We start from the raw sequence: 22,246 nt of genomic DNA on the forward strand, positions 1-22,246 counted from the left end.
AGTCACCTGATTGATGCTTTTTGCCCAAGACCACCTCTCCCATCCCGGCCTCCCATTTTTCCCTTCCCCTCCTGCTCTACTCTGCAACAGGCATAAATATTTATGCAGGTATGTGACACATATTAGATTGCAGTACTTCAGGCTGTTCCCTGTTCTCCATTCACAGCTGTCACGCTGCCAGCTATCAGGGAGCTATGGGGCTACTGCACCTTGTCTCCACGCCTACGCCCAATCCATTCTAAATCACTGCCATTGTAACACACACACACCTTTCTAACAAAGGGCAAGCTCTGCATCTGCCAAGGACACAGGCCTAATAAGGGTGAAGTACGCAGCTCTGTGCTGTGCTATGACGAGCGTTGTCGCCTTCATGCCTCTACGCCATCTTCCCACATACACACACCCCATTCTTCCTCCCCTTACTTGCTGCTTTGTTGCATGTTAAAACAGATACTGTCATTGCTTGACTGAGCCAAATTAGGCTTGGGGCATTCATGAATAGAAACTGAATAAGGTGGATATTAAGTTAGATAGGGGGAGACTGAGAAAGAGCGAGACAGAGGCCGATCATGCAGTTTGATATTGTGAGTGACATGTTAAGAGAGAGCAGTCGATTCTGACAAGAAACCCCTGAAAATATGGGAAAGGACGGGAGTGGGAGGGGTAAAAGTTATATAATTCACCCTAATCTCACAGTATCAAAGTGTCTTAGATTCTGTCATTTGCCTCATTAGCCTCTCTTTGTTAGGCCAGAAGAGCAGATTTCATGGAGGATTTGGAGAATGGCTTTGCTTCTGCCTGAGTCAGTCACAGAGAGCAGTAAGTTCCTTTCATGGCTGGCAACACGTAAGCTGTCAAAGTTTCCTCAGATTCATCAGTGACTCAAAAATATCTCTCATGCTATTGAAGACTGTTTGTGGGATGAGGACCCTGATCTCTGATCTATTGATTTGTTTGTTAGAAGGGATGAGATTAAGGCTTTTTACACAATTGCGAGCTGAATTGCTCCCAGCTTTTTTTCACAGAGGCTCTAGAACAATAACTGGACTACCTCTTTCAGTTCCTGGAAAAATCACAGTGTACAATATATTCTATATGGTTGACAAAACTAATAAAAGCATTGCTGCTGCACAACACATTCTATCCTACAAGTTTTTGTCTCCTTGAATGACTTCCCTGTGCTGTTTACAGATGGCATGTTTTTTGTTTTTTTTCTCAGCAGACTTTGAGAGTTACCAGAGTGTCCCATTGGCCTCCAATATATTGTTATAGTGGCAGGACAGTTATTGTGCCCGGGGTTTATGTCATGTTCTAATGGAGCAAGGCTATGAGTTAAGGGCGGCAGGCTTTTAAACCAGGGCTGTTAAATCACAGTTCAGATGACTTCATTAGAAGAACAGGACACACGCTGAGACACTTCTGCCTGCACACACAACTATGTGCACACACACACACACTTACATTGTGCTGTCTTGATGGTGTAGCATCGAGCCAAGACAGGAGGGATAGTGGATTTATACAGGTGTGTGTGTCCTTCTTTGTCACCTGTCACTTCCGTTCCCTCAGCATGATGGCTCATCCATCATCTGCAGATTGAGCTTTTCAGCAGAAACTAGACTGATTAATACCATAGGACCCCAGGGTTGACTGGCTGACCTGGCTTCTATAGGCAGGCTTGCTGTTTGTGTATGTAGATGGATGGTTTGCCTGTGTGCTACATTTTTAGACTATGCATTTGTTGACTACACGGTTGACTGGCTTGGCTGAGTGCTGTTTTATTAGTAAAAAGAATGTAACAATTTTTAAAATAGGTTTTCTTGAATAATGATATTTTGACTGAATGATTGGGAGGGTTACTGTCCTGTTTGTCATTGGCTGGTTTTGATGAATGGCAGATCTTGAAAATAATTTTAGGATTAGTTAATGAACTGACTCACTGGTTGTGAAAAGGTGAGAGCCAGGTAGATTAAAAAGTCCACATAAAATCTAGTGTAGAATATGGTCTAAGAAAGAATCCCATACATGTTAATTTTTTTGTTTGCACATTTTAAAACAGACCTTTTTAATGAACAATATGTTGGGTTTTGAGTTTCCGTGCTTTTATCACATTTCTTGTCCTTCATTCAAAGCAATCTAGTTTTTCATTTGCTTTCTCAAAACAATAACAGTCACACTTATGTTGTCTGTGTGCATGCCTGTACACTTGTCTTAAGTGAAGAAATATAAAAAGAGCTATAAAGAAAAAGGAGGTTTCCATTTCAGACTAATATTTAAACTTATATCATCTCTTTGTGTGCCTAAATGGTGTCAGTACTACAGTGTGTTTTTAAATCCTGTCAACTATCTTAATGTTCATTCACTAATTGCATTTTTTGTGGGTCTCAAGCAGATTGACAGCAGAGGTGATTTTGTAAAATGCTAAAACTGCAACAGTGTCTTCACAGGTCTGACTAATAAATCAATCAAACAGCTGTAGCTGATCCAGAGTGCTGCTGCTTGTGTTCTCACTAAAACCAGGAAGATAGAGCACATAACACCAGTTTTAAAGTCCCTACACTGGCTCCCTGTAGCTCAGAGAATAGACTTTAAATTAAAATACTTCTGTTAGTTTATAAATCCCTGAATGGCTTAACACCACAGTACATTAAAGACCTGATGATGTTGTATCAACCTTCCAGACCACTCAGGTCTTCTGGTTCTGGTCTACTCTGCATCCTTAGAACCAGAACCAAACATGGAGAAGCATCATTCAGCTTCTATGCACCACAAATCTGGAACAAACTTCCAGAAAACTGCAAAACAGCTGAAACACTGAGTTTCTTTAAATCAAGGCTAAAAACCCACATGTTTATAGTTACTTTTGAGTCATAAAAAATTGATGTGTACTGGTATCTTTTTTGGTGACTGTATGTTGTTTTTATGACTTTTTAATTTTGTGTTTTTGTGATGTAAAGCACTTTGAACTGCCTTGTGCTGAAATGTGCTATACAAATAAACTTGACTTGACTTAAAATCAGTTGCATTATGTTCCCAGGTTGAATATATACTTGACATTTTAGTTTGAGCAACTTGTACACCGAGGGTTTGCATAAATTGTCAGGATCTAATGATTGAAAAGTCTCCTTGCCTCCTCACTTTTTCACTTAAAGTTATAAGCCACTCTTTCTGATAAAGGTGTTGAGTGAAAGGGCTAAGTGATTCAAATTGAACCAAAAATAATTTCTCTTCACTTAGGGATCTACAAATGGATAACTCATCTGCTTTGTCCTTGGATAGCCTTTGAAATTGTCTTTCCTTTTGCAAACACTTGTATCTCTGTCTCTACGTACTTTTGTATAAAACAGTCAAAGGCAGCTCATCACCTTTATAGGTTTAAATTAATGGTAGCGGTGCTGACCCATCCCTTTCTTCTTTCCTACTGTTGTGTTACAAAAGGCCTTTATGTGTCAGAGCCTTTTATGTCATTTTTCTTTTTCATAAAAATAAAACAGGAAAAAAAAGTAGATTGTGTTCCTACAGACAAAAGCCAGGTTTTAAACTGTCATTTGCCAAGGTGACTTTTAGAAACTATTTCCATGTGTCTCTGTGAGTCAGAGAAGGTCCTCTGACCTCCTTGATAAGGGGTATCCATGAGAAATGAAGCTTCATGTGTCACTCTTCTACTCCATCATATAGATCTAATATTATCCAAGGACAATGATGGTTCTACTGCTGCTGGTATTGCGTGTTAAAATCCGCACGGGACAATCTGGGGACCCCTTGTACTGACCAACAGTTGAGAAAAAGTTGTTGCTTTAAATATTTCCCACAGCTGTTTCTTTTTAAAAAAAATCTTTTTATGCGTAAGCAGCTGTCTCTGCAATTTTTATAACAATGTAACAGTACCAGTAACAGAGTGCTTGTAGCGCTGAACCATAGATTTAGTACCTTGTCATTGTAAGCTATAATGTAACTTTCGAACACCAAAGCATTTTCTCTGCATTTTCTTATTGTTTCTGTTACCCCTCAGGTCCATAACAATAGCAGTTTGTGGAAAAATGCCAGTCTCTGGCATTCTCTTGCTTGAGCAGCTCCTTAAATTGCGGCGGTAGACGCTTGTGCTTTCAGAAAGTGGGCAATCGCCATCTGTTCCTGGGCGCTGCCATATGGTGGGCTTTTTTCTCAGGGAATAAAATAAAAACAAATATGTCAGAATGTTCGTTTTCCTCCACGGACACTGATCAACCTGGGGAAAAGCTGGATCTGAGTGTGTCTGGATTAATGGTTTTACTTTATGCTTCAGGAAATGGGGAGAGTGTGCTTATGGTTGGTGGGGGGTTTGTGTAGGTGTGTGATTACAGTACGTGTGCATTCTTTGTGAAAGCATACACACTCAAATACATGTTTATGTACCTAGAATTATTTCCGGAATCATTTATTTGGCTTAAAGGGCCGTATTCCTATACTGTTTTGAGTCATTACTTGCCCTAGTCTTGGAGGCATTAAACAACACAGAAGAAAAGAGCTTCAAGGTTAGCCAGAATGACATCTCATGGCTGCTGCTACTACCAAAGAAACAAGAAGAGATTCTCTCAAGCCATCATCAAGCTCTCCATCTTGCGAGGCCATGAATTCAAAAGACTTGTCACTTTTGAAAATCAGGAGAGTGTGATGTGTCATTGAGGAAGGGCTTCTTTCTTCTCTTGTCGATCCCCTTGTGTGTCCCTTCTACTGACTGACAGCCACAGACGGCAGTTTGTTTTGGTCGAGACAGAATACATCTTTTGTCTGCTGAGTTATACACGCCGTGTTTTGTCTTTGCTACCTCTGGACAGCGTTGACACATTGAGGTTTTCATTAGCCGTAAGCAGGTAGGGGGCGGTGGTGTGGGGAGGTGGGGTGAACTTGATGAACTTGTGCGTATGCTTTTGTGTTTGTGCGTCGGCACCAGGCCGACTTGTATACTGTAACAATATCGTGGAGGGGGGTACATGTGTCGGCCTGCATGGGCGTGAGTGTTCACCATTACATTTTGTGTTATACTTGGAGGTTTGTTCCAAAGGCGAATAAATCAGTGATGCCTGGGATAAGGCCATGGCCCCTCCTCAAACTGCACAGACAAGCTGAGAGGCTCATTAATCAAACGGCCAGTCACAGATGTGATGGCTTCCACACAAACCGCCAGCAGACTGTGAAAGTCACATCCAACAGAGTCAACTGTCAGCCAGGCAGGCAGGTTGCACTTTCCTCCCCACTTTGCTCTCATTCCCCCCCCCCAATTGTATTTATCTCTCACTCTCCCTTTACCTCCCCTCACCTCCAGCATGATGCCTCTGTGTGATACATCTCAAATATTTGTCTTGTCCCTCTAAAAACGATCTCGAGGGTCGAGGAAAATCCATCTTCTCCGAGAGTGGTGATGGTCAAACCATTCTAGAGACATGAGGCATCCGTCATTGCTGCACATTGCTCGGTTCTGTGTGGTTACAGCACTTTTTTTCCTAACCTATACAGACTCCTTTGTAACCTAAACAAATTTTCAGTCTTTTGACGTATAAAAGTTGACGTAGGACAACAATGTTGGTTTAGTAAAGTTGAGGAATATGTTTAACATCATTTTAAACATTAGACTCAGGAAGGTTAGTGCATGAAGTTGGCTCTGTGCATGTCTTAGTGTATACACACAAACAGAAATTTACTTTTTGCTATATAGCATTTATGTGATACATTGCCCATGCCTCCTTTGTGGGAATACAGTTGTGTAAAAAGATAAATCTAATGTTTTTTTTTAGTCAGTTGTGTCTATTTTATATCTTCAATGTCAATTCCTGGTACCAACTGCTTACTACAGACAATGGCATTACTGCTGACAAAATGACTGCAAGTATCACAAAACAAATTTCTCAATAAGTTTATCTGGTGACCCTTTTTGCAATGTCCATTTAATGCACTTGATTTCTTAAATCCATTTCTTAATATTGTAATTTTATTAAATTTTCTAATATAAATAGAAATGTCTGTGACTGTTCCAACTTGAAACCTTGGATGGATAAATAGTTGGATTGATTCTAACACCAGAGCTAAATGGAAATACTACATAATCTACTGCAAGCCCCTCCAAGGATGGGTAGAAATGCTGGATTGAACAGGGATAAGACAAAGCCACCCACTCGTGATTAAAAATGGCAAGTCCCAAGGCTCCTTAAATACACTGAGGTATTTGATGCTGCAAATAAAGACAGTATTTCACTCAACAACAGGAATCTGTGTTTTTGTTTTAAACGTGGGTAAGTATGAGAAAATTGAGAAATTTCTCCTGGTGTGGTTGCCAGAATTTTGAGAATGACAAGTGAATTTGGAGCCTCACAGCACTGAACTGCAGAATGTCATGAACCTTACAAGAAGCTATGTTAAGTAGGCTTGGATGAATATAAAATAGACTGTCATTCATTAAGTATATTTCCAATTTTATTCTGTCTTGCAGTTACTGTTTTTATATTCTTTATAAAAAATAAAGAAAATATATTCTTGTTAATTTGAATCATCCTGTATTTATCTGGGCTCAGTGTGTTTGCCGACTGGCCCTTCAGTCAATTCTTTGTCAGTTTTGTTATGTAATATATATATTAGCTTTAGATTTATCATTGCTTATACACAGTGACAAAAAACAAAGTTTTGTCACAGCACCATAGTCAATGAGATGTTTTGAGAAGTTGTTAAAATTCCACCTTTAAAATATTTTATTACTACACCTGCCTTTTTTGGCTTTGGAGCAGCTTTTTCGTTGTTTTTCTGAACTTTGTCAGCAAAAATAATGCCATATTTTTGCCCCTGGAACCCGTTTTGTCAACCAGTTTAGATGGACTGGGACTCTGTTCAAAACGTGGTTGGACTATTTGACACTGTTGCCATTTTTCCTGCTGATTTACTGAGATGACTTTTTAGCTGACTGCAGCAGCCCATTGTGAAGAGCCAGTCTGTGACCGTCTGTTCCAGTTCATCATAGGATGTTTTTTGTTTTTTTTCCCTCCACTCCTCAATGTGCCATCATTTTTTAGACTCTCTGAAAGTAATACTGAGACTTATAGTTTGGAGATTTTTGGGGGGGTCATTGTATTTATTGCAGAATTACATTGTAACACTAATTACTGACATGATTTACTTTTAATTTGTATTTACTTTGTCTTTGTGTTATTCACAGACTCACATGTAGCTTGGGATAAAAGAGGTCATTGAATTGTATATTTTTTTATAACCCAATGTGTTATATTTTGAAATAGACTGAACCACTTTACACTCAATGAAAAGCCCTTCATAAAGGGCATCAGTTAAATACTTAATTATAATGGTATATATGTCCTATGTGAGATGGTAAGGATGTGTTTTGATGATACATCGGTAGCTTGTATCCTGTTGCCAGGCTCATTAACCCATCGGTGGCACCCAACCAGCCCCGGCCAATCGTTGCTCTCAAGTTGGCTCTGCCATTTGCATGTGGTCCAAGAAGAGATAATTAGAAGGATCTCTGCCTGTCACTGTTAATCTGGGACTTAGTGAAGGGCTGTGACGCCGACATGCTGATGGACTGACACACATGTCTACACACACACGGCACAGTGTCATACTTGTGTACACACATTGGAATCCAATGCACACTCTCACAGTTTCCACAGAAAAATACAGTACCTGTACACAAATACAGAGTCTATATACACAGGCTAACACATGCAAACACCATCTCTGTTATCTTCTCTTTTCCAACTCTGAATGTCACTCTTTATTACCGCTCTCTTTTTGACTTGTGACCAGTAGAGTCATCTTTTTGTCGTCTTTCTTATCTCTTATCCTGCAGCACATGACACTAAAATATATCAGTCTTTTCTCCACTGGTGTGAATGATTGCATGTTGATTCAGTGGCTGTTTACACCAGTTGTACTATGCTGTTGACAGAGGTTTTAGATCCCTGTTCAGATAGACTGCGCGCTTGTTGCTTCCCAAACAGGCAGAATGCTCAGTAAGCCTTTTGAACAAGCCCAGCTGTCAGCCCCTATATACAGTACTTTCACAGACCCCCACATACACACATAGTTACAAACACATTCCAACAAACATGCACGCGTGCTCATGCGCTGGCACGTCCTCAGCTACGCACAGGCTGAAAACACACACATCGCTGATTGGCAGGCCTCCTGTTTCCCCATAATTCCGACTGATTTATCCAATCAATCTCACTTGGAGAGCTGCTAAAGCGTTGACTAATATTAAGAGTAGAACATGCGACAATTAAAACATCCTTCAGGTAATTACAGAGCTGGTTTAGCAGCAAACAACTGAGGCATTTTATACATTCAGCCTGTTGCCTGTGCATTTTATTTGTACCTGTTTGAAAGTTAATCGTGGGAAATGAGGTACATCTGTTAATGTTTCCTCTGTTAATGCACATGTCACGTATTATGTAAAATACCACATCATTAACTAAATGTGTCTATGCAAATATTGACTCTCTTCATCTAATTGAATATCATAGACAATTTTTATCCTGTACAAGAAAAGTTAGTGCAGAAGGACTGGATAGATGTTCCTGTCACTGAAAAGCCTATTTCTATGCATTGACAGCTCGTCCTTTTTGCACTCCTGGGTACCACTAAATGGTGCATGTTGAGAGAGGGGGTGAGTTCCATCGCCGACCTTATCTGTCCTGCTGCGTGACCCTGTGTCACCACTGATGGCACATAATAGTTGACACTTGACTTTAGGGGCTCTTTAAGTGCCAAGAGTGCCCAGCGCCCTGGATTCATATTCTAATGTAGTCATCTTCGAATTCTGTGCCTCTACCCTTTGTCCAGAAACCCTCACTACACTTGTTTTGACTCTTCTTTGGCCTGTCTTCACCATTCTGTCTCTTCCTTTTTTTTTCTCTTGTCTCAGAAACTGTGCACATATGTATTCACACATGCACCAACTCAAAGACCTGCAATACTGAAATAGTGTTTCCTGCTCTCCTGCCCCCTTGGCTTTACAGGTGCGCACACAGAGGTGAACTTTTCTTGACTCTTAAAGACATCAGATGTAAATGGTCCAACTGGAAACAGTCTGTTCTTTCATTTCTCAGCAATATTATCTTATCCTTGCAGTGTTCATGTCCATTTTTTGCACGTCTTTACTAACAAGTTCCAAATATTATTGAAGACCACATGTTGTGATATTCCTCAGTTCTAATTTTGTCAGCCATATCCTCCTGAAGTTAAAAAAAGTAGTTTTAAATTTTATTTAAATATCATAGTTTTAGGAAATAGGACTGTTGTTCAAAATTATTTTTATATTTTGTCTTTGCAGTGGATATTGAGACTTGTTTGATCTTAAAATATAGCTGTGCAAAATAATGACTTTTTTCTGCCATGAGGTTAAAATTGTACAGATGGAGAAAGAATAGGTATACTTTAGTGTACTAGTGGCAAAATATTATCAAATGAATGCCAAAAAAAATGAAGGGTTCAATAGATTAAAACAAAAACAATACATAAAAGAGGTAATTTCATTGGTTCCATTCAGAGTCCTCATAAGATGATGTGTTTCTTTTCTGAGCTTTCAACTTCCTGTTCTACTGTCTTTATTTTCTCAGCTTCATCACTTGATAACTTTAAGTTTTATTTTTTTATCAGTTCTTAGGAAAGCTGTTCTGGTTCATTCAAATCTCTGTTTCCTGAAGTATAGAAAGTGGATTCAAATGGAAAGTTGTAAGTCCTGATGTTCATGACAATGAAAATTGACTTAAAAGATTTACAACAATTTATGTTGGTATATGCTGAAGAAACTTTACTAAACTGAAGTTGTGGTTGTAGTTTGGAATTAACAAATTGATTTTTATTAAGAGAAACATACAATATAAAATTGCCTGCTTCCATCTGTGATACAATATGGAAAATAAAACACCCCATTCAAAGAGAGAGCTCAGGTGTTCTCTTCATCCCACAAAGGTGGCATCACCAGAAAGCTCAAGATGTCCTCTTCACTGTGAATTAGGATTTAAAGAGACTTAAAACAACTGTACTTAACTAAAAGGTAACAAGCTATTTTCTACTCTAGATAACAACAACAACAACAAATGCTGTGTCTCATGAGGATGAGGCACTGAATCACTATGCATTTCTTTCAGATATAAATTCCATAAATTATTTAACTTCTTAATCCACCTTCCTTTTTTGCATGATATTTTCTCTTAGGATTTATATGATATCACTACTTAATGTCATACCTTTAAAAAACAAAATAGGCATGTGCATCCTTTGGTATGCATTACAAGGCACATCAGGTCCAAACCCTCTGATCAAAAAGTGGAATCAAACACAGTCCATATTGTAAATATCAGGAGGCTGCCTGTGTGGCAAATGACAAATATGTGTTTGCACCCTCCCACTCTGTTTCCGCACCTTTGGAGCTCTTTACTCCATATTTGTCTCAACTCTGTCTCCTTTTACCTGCGCTCGCTTCTTCTCTCTGCCATCCTCTCAGAGAAACCATCATGGGTCATGTTGTTTTGAGTCTTTGATCACTGAGCAGTCTTTCAGCATGTTGACTACAAGGCCTCTCACCTCCCCGGTGGTTGTTGCCGAAAAGGGGGCACACTTATCTGCCTTCTGTGATGTTGATGGTTGAAAGCATTTGCTGATCTTGAAAGAGTCTGTTTCTCTGCTTGTCTGTGTGTGTGAGTATTTTTGAGTGTATGTGTGTTTGTGTGTCCACCTAGACATGATAAAAGACTCTGTTACAGCCTTGTGTTGTGATCAGTTAATCTTATAGTATAGCCATAATTTGAACTGGTTGATCAACAGAGCATTCTTACCTACTGGATCTCACTGCTAATGATCACACGACACTACAACCATTTGACTGAGCAAAATTATCAACAGGTGAAATTGTTACGTTGTCTTTAAATAGCTTGACTGGTACATAGAAAACTTTCTTTACAATGACATAATGGGTGTGTCCTCAGGGCACAAACTTTGTTTCAAGAAAAAAAAACAATTTCTTCTGTAAGTCTTAACATTTCGTGAGGGTATTCATTGGTTGTGTGTTTCATCGCTTTTCTGCAGAATTATTGTTTTTGTAAGATCCAGGGATGGCCCTGGTGTGACAGCTTGTGATGTTAGCCCAAGTTGGTTTTGACAGCACACAAAGAAAAAGGGGGAAGATGGAGGAACAAAGCTGCCATATATAGCGAAGAGATGGATTTTTTTTTTTCTCAGAAAATGAATGTACTTTGTAGGAATCAATTATTTCCTCCTTTTTCTTTCAAAACTATCAGTGTTTACTTCTGTATCTTTTCTTTGTCATGACTCTTAAGAGTGGTCTGTTTGATTGAATTTGCCAGCGAAGATATTTGGTGATCTTGATTCATTGTTTGGACAGAGGACCTAGGCTTGTTGGAAGCATCTATTTTAGATGCCCCCTCTTCTATGACATTATGGAAACAGGTCTACCCTTTACAGTGGCCTGAACAGCGAGTGGTATTGTTTGACATATTGTGCTGATACATGCCAGTTTATAAGAATGCCAATGACAATCACAGGAGAGGACATTTAGATTACTGCCGAGGCTCTCTGTCCTGTCTCTTTTTATCTGGCCTCCTATCACTCCATCTGTTTCATAATCTGTCTACTCTTCTTCTTGAGTTTGACTTGTAATGATGAGGAGTTGGTCAGGAGGGTACGGAGGGTACAGAGGGTTGTGTGTGTATGTGTGTGCCTTTGCTTCTTTATGTAAGTGGACACTTTGGGTTTCTGTGGGGGGAATAGTTGGATTCTGTATTTCCAACATCTCTGCCCTCTGAGTCTGAATGTGACCCTGAGGCTGTAGCTCCCAATCAGTCAGCCTGCCTCGCCCTCCTGACCGAGTGTTTCTCCTTTAAGTCCTTTAAAAAGAGCCCTTCTCATCACTGCATGGTGGACCTTTCCCTCTGCCCCTCACTGTTCTCAAGGTCTCTGCATCCATTCTGTTTGGCCTCTATCCTTTATATGCACCGTCTGACATACAGTATGTATCTCATAAAATAATTTTACACTCCTTTTAAGTCTCCACTCAAGGTAAAATCCTCCTATTTCTCTGCATGTGGCATTTTACCAACCACCCACTTAGCTCTTAAGCACATCTGCCATAGAAGAGGAAGTTCAAATGTGGCTTAACTCCTTCTTTGTCTTATTTTGGTTTTTATCTTGTCATCACATTTATGCACACAAACAAATCAGCACTCTTTACATTCTTAGATCCTTACAAGATACCATTAGGTGAAAGTAAGGCCATATTGCTCCCTGTTTTGTACTTTTTTTTTTGTTTTCTTTTCAAAAGTTTACCAATCTTCTCTTTGTGGTTGTGTACGGTTTGATGCCCACATGCCTGGTGGAGAAGTCAAAATGCCTGTGGTGGTGTTAGAGCCTGCCAGCAGCAAAGGCATTTCAAAGAGGTTTCCTTTATGTCCTTAGTTATCCAAATCATATACATGTTATGAGGGTTACATGACTCAACAACATTTCACTACTCAAAAAAATGAAAAGCAAAAAGGTATAAAATGTAGACGATATCTCCAATATAAAATTGGTAACATTTTTTTTATAAATAAATGGACCGCTGAACTACGGTTTTATTCTTTTATTGCCAACAAGTCAATTGCTTTAGGCTCAAAAGTGGGAGGTTTAAAGTAGAAACAAACACAGTAAAAGCAAAGTTTAGGTGTGTGATTTGCTTTTTTGCAATTGTTATTCTCCTACAAGTCAACGATTCTTTAGCGCACAGGTTGCTTTTTCCTAAACCCAAGAAAAACAACATGGCTTTAAAATCAGTGGCTTGTTACAACAAGAATGATGTAATGCAAGATCGATTTCAATGACCTGCACTGTGCATATAGCATGATGTACTCAGTTCACCTGCGTCTTTCCCAAAGCTACTTTTTTATAATAGGAGTCATGTTTTTGAATAACTTAGGGGGTGGAAATATCTTAAGTATCTGCAAACAATGCAATAATGCAAAAACAGTATGTTTTTTTTTTCATTTTTATTTTATTTTTTTTAGCTTAACATAGTTATAGCATAAAAAAATGCAAAACTGCACAGAGATACAAAGTTCAAAGAGTGGAAACAGGAAATGTGATTCCTATGCTTATTGTGAGTCTCAGGAGATTGTCTGCAATGTCAAAATACTTAAGAATTGTCCCTGTCTCCTAAAATACATGTTTATAAACTGCCAACTTGTTTAACTTATTACTATGCATTTGAAACAAAACATAATCACTACCTTTGTTTCATGTTTAATCATGCTAATGTCCTATGAGAGAATGCAAAAAGCTATTGTTACAGAAAGAAAATAAAAAGATATCAACTAACCTTAGCAGATGTTTTTATCAGCATAGTACAACATGACTAAAAAAAAAACCTTCATTATTAAAAATAGTTAGATGATAACTATGATGCACATAGTTGCTGCTGTACTTAATAAACACGTCCATGTTGTTTTCTTGCTGTTACAGGTGCATCTACTAATATTCTGACCATCCTTTATTAAGTACCATAATATGAACATGGTCATGGTTGAAAGGTATTGGGTGCCAAAAAAGAAAATACTGAAAATAGCCCAAACTATTGGCCTGTAATTAGATAATTACTACTGAGAAACATTTTATAAAATGCTTGTTTTTAGTTTATTTTCTTGTTGATGGTCTTTGTGTTTGAGTATATGGCCCACATTTATGTATCACTTAGTAAATACTGAAAAACAAAGAAACAGGCCTGGACCATATGTGGAAGGGAAAAAAATGAAACGAGTCTTAAGGAATGGACCATTTTGATCGATGTTTTCTTTTTAGCTGCCTAAAAGCTTATTATTGATGTGGTCCATCGCCATGTGAGTAAAACACTGTCAGAACTTTTCGGCAGAAGCTGTAACCCCCTGTTTTTATGTTTACTATGCTTCCATCAAAACACATCACAAATTTGTTTGTTATATCTTGCTGTTTCTGTGATTTTTCTTTGAAATGTTTATTGAAAAAAGTCAAATGACAAAAGCAAGATTTGCTTCATGATGGGAAGCTCAACTTCAGCTTAGTGACAGGTTAACAACATGCAAAATCAGAAAGTAAAGACAGAATTTTCAGGCATTTTACATACATACATACATACATACATACAGTCCTGCTGTTTGATATACAGTTGGGTGTTGTGTTAGATTATTTTGGCTCGTCACTTCCTCTTGGCGTGGTCTGGACAGTGTGGTTTGATATGTCTCTCTGGATCTGTATCACTGAGAGCAGATATGGTTGATATCTCGGTCATCTCAGCATCTTAGACCTGACAGCACTGATCCTAATCTGACCCCTTCGGCTGTTTCTCCTTTGATTTATTAATTTTTTTTTCTTTTTGTGTCACAACCAACTCATATAATGCTGTATCAGTATCTGTCTTTTTCTGATTTAGTGTTGTGCCTCACTCCTTTTCAGATCTTAACTGCACCTTTCTTCATAACTTTTTGTCACACTGCAATGTATTTTGGGAATACCAAGGGCTTTTTGGGAATGATTGTGGTGTTGTCACTGTACAAACTTGTGTGTGTTAGCATGTGTTTGTGTGTCTGCGTGTATAATTATGTGAATTTGTGTTAGAGATCATTTACAAAGTGCTTACCCCCAGAGCTTAAGGGTGAGGAGGTGGACTCAGTGCACTGCTGCAGTAGAGGAGGAGAGAAAATGAGGTGACAGCAAGTGGTTTCATAGCAAACAGCCAACTAGTTTGAAAGCCTTGCCTTACTTTGCCCTACGCTGCACACTTTAATAGCTATTTATTTATTTCGGTCGGGGGCAAATACTGGATATGTACAGCAGCACTGGTTATCGGTGACAGGGGAGGATCAAAGAGCGACACCACAAATGAAGCTGTCAAAGTGGCCCGACAGCTGGGTCCCGAGGCAAACATCCCGCGCTCACACATTTTATTCTGATCGCAGTGATACCTCACAGCGAGAAAGAAAGAGCGAAAAGGAAGGAGAGAAAACCGTCATCCTACTCAGCTAGAAAAAAAAAAGACTAAACAAGCGCTGCAGCATCATCGCCGTCCGTGAGAGAATGAATTATGAATGTGTGAGGGGAATTAGGGTACAATGGTTGAAGTCACTAGGATCCTCGCCTAGTTTCCTCACCCTCAGCCTGGCAACTAATTAGCACTTTCAGCACTTGTGTATGATCTCATTAATGTGATTTTTGCTTATGTAACATGCATGCAGTTGTTCTCGCTTACATCCACACATTGCAGTATAATTATATAAAGCAATTTAACATGTAAACTGTATTGTTTAATGTTAAGCTAATACAGTTAGAGTAATGAATCCAATGCTGCTGTAATGCTGTAGGTTACGTTGACGGTGCCACGCGGTGGTTAGGATTTCCTTTTTGTTTTGCAGCTATCACAGTAATTTGATACTTTATGCTGACAATCACCAGTCAAAGTATTGGCATTCGAAAAGAATAAGAAAAGAAAATACAACTGTTGAAGATTACTTCCTAAGAGGCTAAACAAAACATTTCAAGAGCATATTGGTATTGCATATGATGTTTTAAAGTGCAAGGATATATTCTTTCACATAATTGCACAAACTGTTTGTATAGTAGATACAGTTCACGTCAGCTAATTAGGATACACATGCTGAGATATAGGGAGAGCAGAGAGGGGGGAGGAAGCAGGGAGAGGGTAAGGGTGGATAATTAGACAGAATTAAGCCATCTCTTTTAATCTAGCTTCTGAAAGAAAGAGAGAGAGAGATGGTGGTGAGATGGTAGAGGCTCTTGGGGTGAGGCCTACATATTCACCCCTCTGCTCTCTCCTTCACTCCCTCTTTGCCTGTCTGACACAGGGTGTGAATGTGTGGGAAAAGAGGGGCCTGGTGCCTTTGCTCAGCAGAAGGGATCAGCTTGTGTTTCTCGGGCTCAAGAAGTGTCCTATTGTCATGATGTCACTGCAACTCAAGAAGGCTGACCTATGACCCCGATGGATTCATGGCAGCCCAACGCAGCACCCCCACAATGCCAAAAAGGGCCAGATTGCCACTGGGTGCCCACTAGGGGGTACCCAAGCTTTTTGCTGTGGAAATTTAAGGTGCTCGCGGTTTTTGTAGAATGGCGTATTTGCCGTTGAATCCGCCCGTCTAGGTCCCCCTGGTAAGGGGTCCTTTCCCTCACTCTGCCCCACTCCTTTTCCCTGCTTTCCCTCAGTTTCTCTGCCATCTCTGGCAGCCATGTCTCTTTTCCCTCTGTAGCCCTCTCTTCCTCTCTCCCTCCTTCATGCGTTGTATCTCAGTACGCATGAATATAGCGAGTGCCGCCAGATGTCGCAAATACATCATCTGAGGAATACGGCAGTGATGGAAAAAAGTCAAGGCACGTACGAGTGGGGGATGTGAGCTGACTTGAGCTCTCTGAGCGCTTGTGTGTGAGTGTGTCACTGTATGCCAGCATTCATCTGTGTGTGTGTAGGTGTTTGTGTATGTGTTTGGAGATTGTCTGTGTGCAAATGGGTGAGTGTGTCCCTTTTGTGTGTGCACGCATGTGTGGAGGTCACAGCAGGTCAGCATATTGTCCCTCAGATGTTTGATATTTTATGTATAAGAGGGTGGCTAGCACAAGAGGATAAGCACGTTCCTGACAGAGGCATCTCTCCACCACAAACCGCCGCCTCAGCAATGTGCAGCCCAGAGTCAGATCAACAATGGAGAGGTGCTGCCTTCCACCCAAAGAGGGCTGATGGGAGAAACAGAGTGAAAGAGTGGCACGGAACCAGAAAAAAAAATAATAAAAAAAATTTGACACAGTCGCTTCTGTTGGGACACAAGACCACAGTAATGCTTGGTCAGAATAAAATGACGGCAATCATTTTGTGTTTACATATATAATGTTCTTCACAGCATTTGTTAATACATATCCTAAAAATTCTACTACAGCTAAAAGCTCAACTCCTTTTCATTTACGTGGATAAAACAGGGTAAAACTGAGTGAATATGGGCAGGTGTGTGTGTGTTTGTAAGTTTGCATTTGGAAGCATTTTGGTGGCAGAAGAAGGGCAGGGGCACCCTTAGATCAGCCCGTGTAAGAGAGGAGTTTCCCCAGAGTGGAGCTAACAGCAATCCTCTCTTTCTCCTTCAGGGGAAAAAGTTTACTGCCAGCTTGCTTTTGTAGTCAGCCTCAAAAGATTTGCGGCAGTCAGCATTAAAAGGCGCAGATCTAAGAAGACGCCTCCAACTGAAATACCTACAAACGAATGAGAGGAGGAGGGGAATAAGAGGAGGACAAACTGATATAAACATTAAAGACAGACATTAAATGTTCCTCTTATTTTGGCTTTGTAACCCATAAACAACAGAAATAACAAAACGGCCAAGCATCATCTTGTGGAGCTTTTTTTCTTCCTCTGTTAGTTCTTTGATTTACTTCTGTGTTCATCCTTTTCTTATTTTTGCTCAGTCATTAAAAAAAAAGAAGGTTGATTTCTTTCTTCCCTTCTGCACACAAACAGGCTCACGTAGGTTGGTTACCAGGGTGATAATGTGGCAGATGACATCATGCCCTGACTGTATTGTAAAGTGGGAGTTCATGGGACGATGGTGTGGGCTGGTGGCGCGTTCCTCAGTGTGTTGCCTCCATCTTTGCCTCTGTTTCCTGTCCTTCCCCTTCTCTGTCGGGGTCTCCCAGCATTGGCTTGTCCAGTGTGCCTTGTGTTCCCTGGGAAAATGATTAATTATTCAGCACACAGCCTCAATTAAATTTGAATTTGGCAGTTCAAGTAACCTTTTAGCATGGCACATTTATTATTAAGGGAGATGCTTTGGCCCTGTTTAGATTTAGAGCTTATCGGATTCTTTCAGCTCCTTATCACACAGGCGGTTTATTTCGGATGGCTGTGTGGCTTGGCCTTGCCTTGGCTGGAATGAAAGTAGGATATATATTTTTTAAAGAGCGTCTGGTAAACAAGAAGCGAAACCTAACCCGCTATAAATTTCTGTAGCTGAAAATGTTACAGTTTTCAGCATATTTTACATGTGGCTAATACAAGGAACATATGAGAAATTGTTTGTTTCCAATTCCGACTTTTCTACCATTTGAGGTGGCTGTCGAAGAAAAAGCAGGACAGGATGTCAGTCCGACCTGTATTTTCCAGTATAATGGACTTTTGAAAACCAAAGAGCCTTCATCACTTGCAGAGGCCATCCTTTTTTCTTTGACGCTTCTCTTCCCATTTCTTCTAGTGAATAGAGGGGAGGTGCAAGAACAAAATAAGGGGGCTAAGAATATTAGGAACACTAAGCAATAGAAAGAAGAAAGATAATCAATTTTGAGACTCTGTATTCTTGTCAGATGTGTGTTTGACAAATGCTCAGGGAGTTCTCTATGATTACAGATGTTTTATTACAGCCAGTGAGGTACATGGAAACACAAATGCTTACATTTATGCCCGCACACAGCAGTAACACGTAACATAACATAAGAAACGGAAAGGAACAGCCTTGACGCTCTTTTTTCAATGATCCCCATCCCCCAGTTCCTGTCTCCCCATTTCTCTCTTCCTCCATCAGAGGAGGTGGTGCCTTTGTCAAGCAGGAGCACAGAGACCTCACAAAGTGAGGGAAGATGTCACAACAAACAAAAACAGCATAGTAACCCCCTGAAATCTAATCAGGAGCCATTGATTCATGCTCTGAATGGAGACTGAGTACCTTGAGAGTGGCTCATCCAATAAGGCCATAGACAGCATGACAGGGGCCTTCACAATTCAGCTGTATAGTTCCCTGTCATTCTGTTCTCACATTTAGACTCAACTCTATCAACTCAAAGATGATACAATCATCACTCCACTCCAACATTTTATGTTCTTTTTCCAAGGTCTGCTAATTCATATGTCATCTGTGTGCCTCAACCAATGATTTTTTTTTCTGTCCAGCTCCATGTGCTGAGTATTCTTTGAACACTAATAGGCTTTCTTTATGGGATTGGAGAGACCTGAGCCTTTGGTGCCTTAGTTACCCTGATTGCACTCATAAAGGATTCTTAGATTGAGCAATTATGAATAAGCATGTTTACTTATGCTCCTTATGGAAATTCAAAGCCAATAAGCAAATGATCTAAGTTCTTTTTTTTTTTATTCTCAAAACTACTAATACGTTTCACCTATAGTAAGAGTAAATAAACTGAGTTTTTCTATCTTCGTAACATTATCATTATCACTGTGCTGCTTTTTGCTTCTTTGGTCATTGAGCCAAGAGGAAAAAAATATTAACAGTGTAACTCCATTAACACTTATAGCAGAAATCTGTGACATTTCAAATGAAATTACTTAATCTATAATACGTGCATGCCCTTCTCAGAGTTTTTAAATGCTCAATCTAATGCAACAACTTTGCTCTTATTATTTGTAATGATACTTTGGCATTATAAGATAGAGATATTGATTTTGGAACCCAAAGCATTTATTGTGGAGGTAAATGTTATTATTTTAATATTGGAGTCATGCTAATTTAATAGAGTGTAACATACACACCAAGGTGTGAGCCGCAGGGGTCTTGCTGCCTCTCTCATTCTCTCTCTTTTAGTCAGCCAATGAGCTTCGCACAATATACAATAATGTTGGGTAATGTCAAAGACCAAACATGGCTTTCCCTTTAACTTTTAATGGTATGGTCCCTACCTCAACAATCAGAAGGGAAATGATTGGTAGCATGTTTTCTAATTTTAAAAACAGGCAGACCTCTATGGTACATCAGGCATTTTATTTATTATTTACACTATAATATGCATTTCTAAGGACATGTGGATATTTCTGTGAATAGTCCACGGTAAAATGGAAAAAAAGTGACTTAAAATATTGTATTGTATCCACAAAATAGCCCAGCTGACAGCACTTATCTCAATCACTAACTCATCCTTTACTTTTTCTACTCATTGTCCCCATTCACTGCAAGTTAATTATTAAATAAAAGTTTAAATATTTAAGAAAATGCCCCATCAGTGAAGGTACCTCTGCAGTGCAGGGAAGCATAGTAGTCAAATGACCAGTAGGGTCATGAGGTCAGAGATTCACATCGTTCGGCGCCGGTTAATGAGCAGTCTCCAAATGTGTACAGAGAAATAGATATTTTAAACATCTTACTAAAACTCCTTGACTGAAATAAATCATAGTTTTGGCATTTTTACAAAAATATATAACATGTAGGTCTGGTCAGTGACCCAGACTACTTAAGACATTCTTTGAACTGCTGCTTTTACTAAAAAAGAAAAGAAAATTGTCATCTTTAAGACCATTTTTTTATACGTTTAAAAGGGACATTTTCTCATTATTTCATAGGAGGAAGTGATTGTTCTTACTTCTTATTACTGTTTTATTGATATCAATATAATCATGATTTACACAAATTCGAGTTTAAATACTTATGGGAACTCAAACAATGAATTGCAAGATTACCCAACAAGCTACCTACATAATGATTTGACTGATAAACAGTATAATTTCTGTTTTCTATGGTGATCAGACCTTTAGTCGTATTGCCTCTTGATGTAGGTTGCTGGCAGAGTGAAAGTTATGTAAAAGACTCAAAGCAAACCCCAGTGATCATGCACACCAATGGTTGCTCACCTTTAACTTCAGCTTCATTCATCGACTATTTGTCAGTGATGTTTTTTTGTTTAAAAACTAACATAAACTTCTTTATTATTATTTATTATTTATTATTTCCTGTGTTCTTTTATGCTTAATCTTTATTGTCTTAGCACAACCAGTGACAATAAGTACAACTTTGTTCTTCCGCTTCCCGCTGTCTCAATCAATTGACTGAGTATATAAGTATGCATACAGTTGAAACCAGAAGTTTACATACACTATATGAAAAGACATATGCCTTTTTTCACAGTGTCTGATGTGAAATCAGAATAAACTTTTCCCGTTTTAGGTCAATTAGGAATTTCAACGCATATGTCTTTTTATATGGTGTATGTAAACTTCTGGTTTCAACTGTATGTGAGGTTCGAGGCGATGTTTCCCCTGCTTTTTTTAAATAGACTAGAAGATCTGTGGCCTCTCAGTCGTTACCATGGCAACTGACCCATTTGTCAGTTGTATAATAAAGTGAGGGCAAAGGAGATTTAGATTAAACGCGAGGCAGGGTCAAATAGTCTGATACATAGTCAGGTGTAGTTTTGGGAATGTGGTAAAATCATTCGTATTGCTTTCAACTCTTCATCAGCATCTTTGTTTTTGGCTTTCTCTCTGTGTCCCTCTTTGTGGCTCATCAGCTGTATTAACTCAGGGACACTTGCTGAGGAGGGTTAAAAAGGGCACCTTTTCATACAATGCAGACACTCACATGTGTGTGAAAATGCATGCATTTAAGGTGTTGGTGTGAAAATGTGTCCTTGGGTGTTAGTGAATGGGTGTGTTGAAACTTATTAGAGTGGGACGAGATCTGTGTGACTGTGTGTGTGTGTGTATATGTGTGTGTGTAACCATGTTCGGACAAAGAGGCGGAGCCTTTTTTTCAACACCCTGTCTAAGGCGTTACTAGTCGAAAGGGGGTGTTTTGGGGTGGCCTCCCCCCAACGAATAGATATGAAGCTGTCAAGGGAAGAATAGCTGCATTCACTGAATGACACTTATTTTCTCCCACTTTACACAAGTGCAGCGAACAAAACAGGCAGTGGAGAGTTGAGGAAGACATTTTCTTCGCCTTCGACGGCAATGACAGACATGCAGCAATTACTTAAAGTCTAAGCAGACACCAAGAAAACAGTCATTCCTATGGAGCGTTGTCACTGCATTCTTTTAAGCTGCCTTGGGATTTTTTTATGCGACGGGTATTGATGTGTGTCTGCAGGTGCGTGTGTCTGCAGGTACTTATATTGCAAAGGTTGCAAGGACATAGTGTAGACATAGATACCCCTCCCCCTCACCTTTTTTTTCTTTCTTTTTTAGTGATAAGATGTCCCGACAGTTTAAATCAATGCAATTTGGTTTAAATTTACAGGACATGGACCTATTATAACTTGTGGTAAAAATCTGCTAATTTCACATGATGTTAGTGCTACTTCTTGGTTATCTTAGTAAAAGTACATGGACAAAAGCCCAATCAGCAAAGCTAGGTTAAATAAAGCTTTCTCCCCTTCGTCTCTTGATATAACATACAAGTCAGAAAACATGTAGATATAAAGAGGTACTTTTAAACCAAAGCAAGTATTAATAATGATGGGA

At 39.3% G+C, this 22,246-nt stretch overlaps 1 protein-coding gene across 2 annotated transcripts in view; it reads left to right on the forward strand.

Moving 5' to 3' along the window:
- Positions 1 to 22,246, forward strand: part of kiaa0825 (KIAA0825 ortholog) — a 120,819-nt gene that overhangs the window by 49,876 nt on the left and 48,697 nt on the right. The gene's annotated exons all lie outside the window — the stretch shown is intronic.

Source organism: Kryptolebias marmoratus, linkage group LG1 (genome assembly GCF_001649575.2).
Source record: "Kryptolebias marmoratus isolate JLee-2015 linkage group LG1, ASM164957v2, whole genome shotgun sequence".
Taxonomy (NCBI): Eukaryota; Metazoa; Chordata; class Actinopteri; order Cyprinodontiformes; family Rivulidae; genus Kryptolebias; species Kryptolebias marmoratus.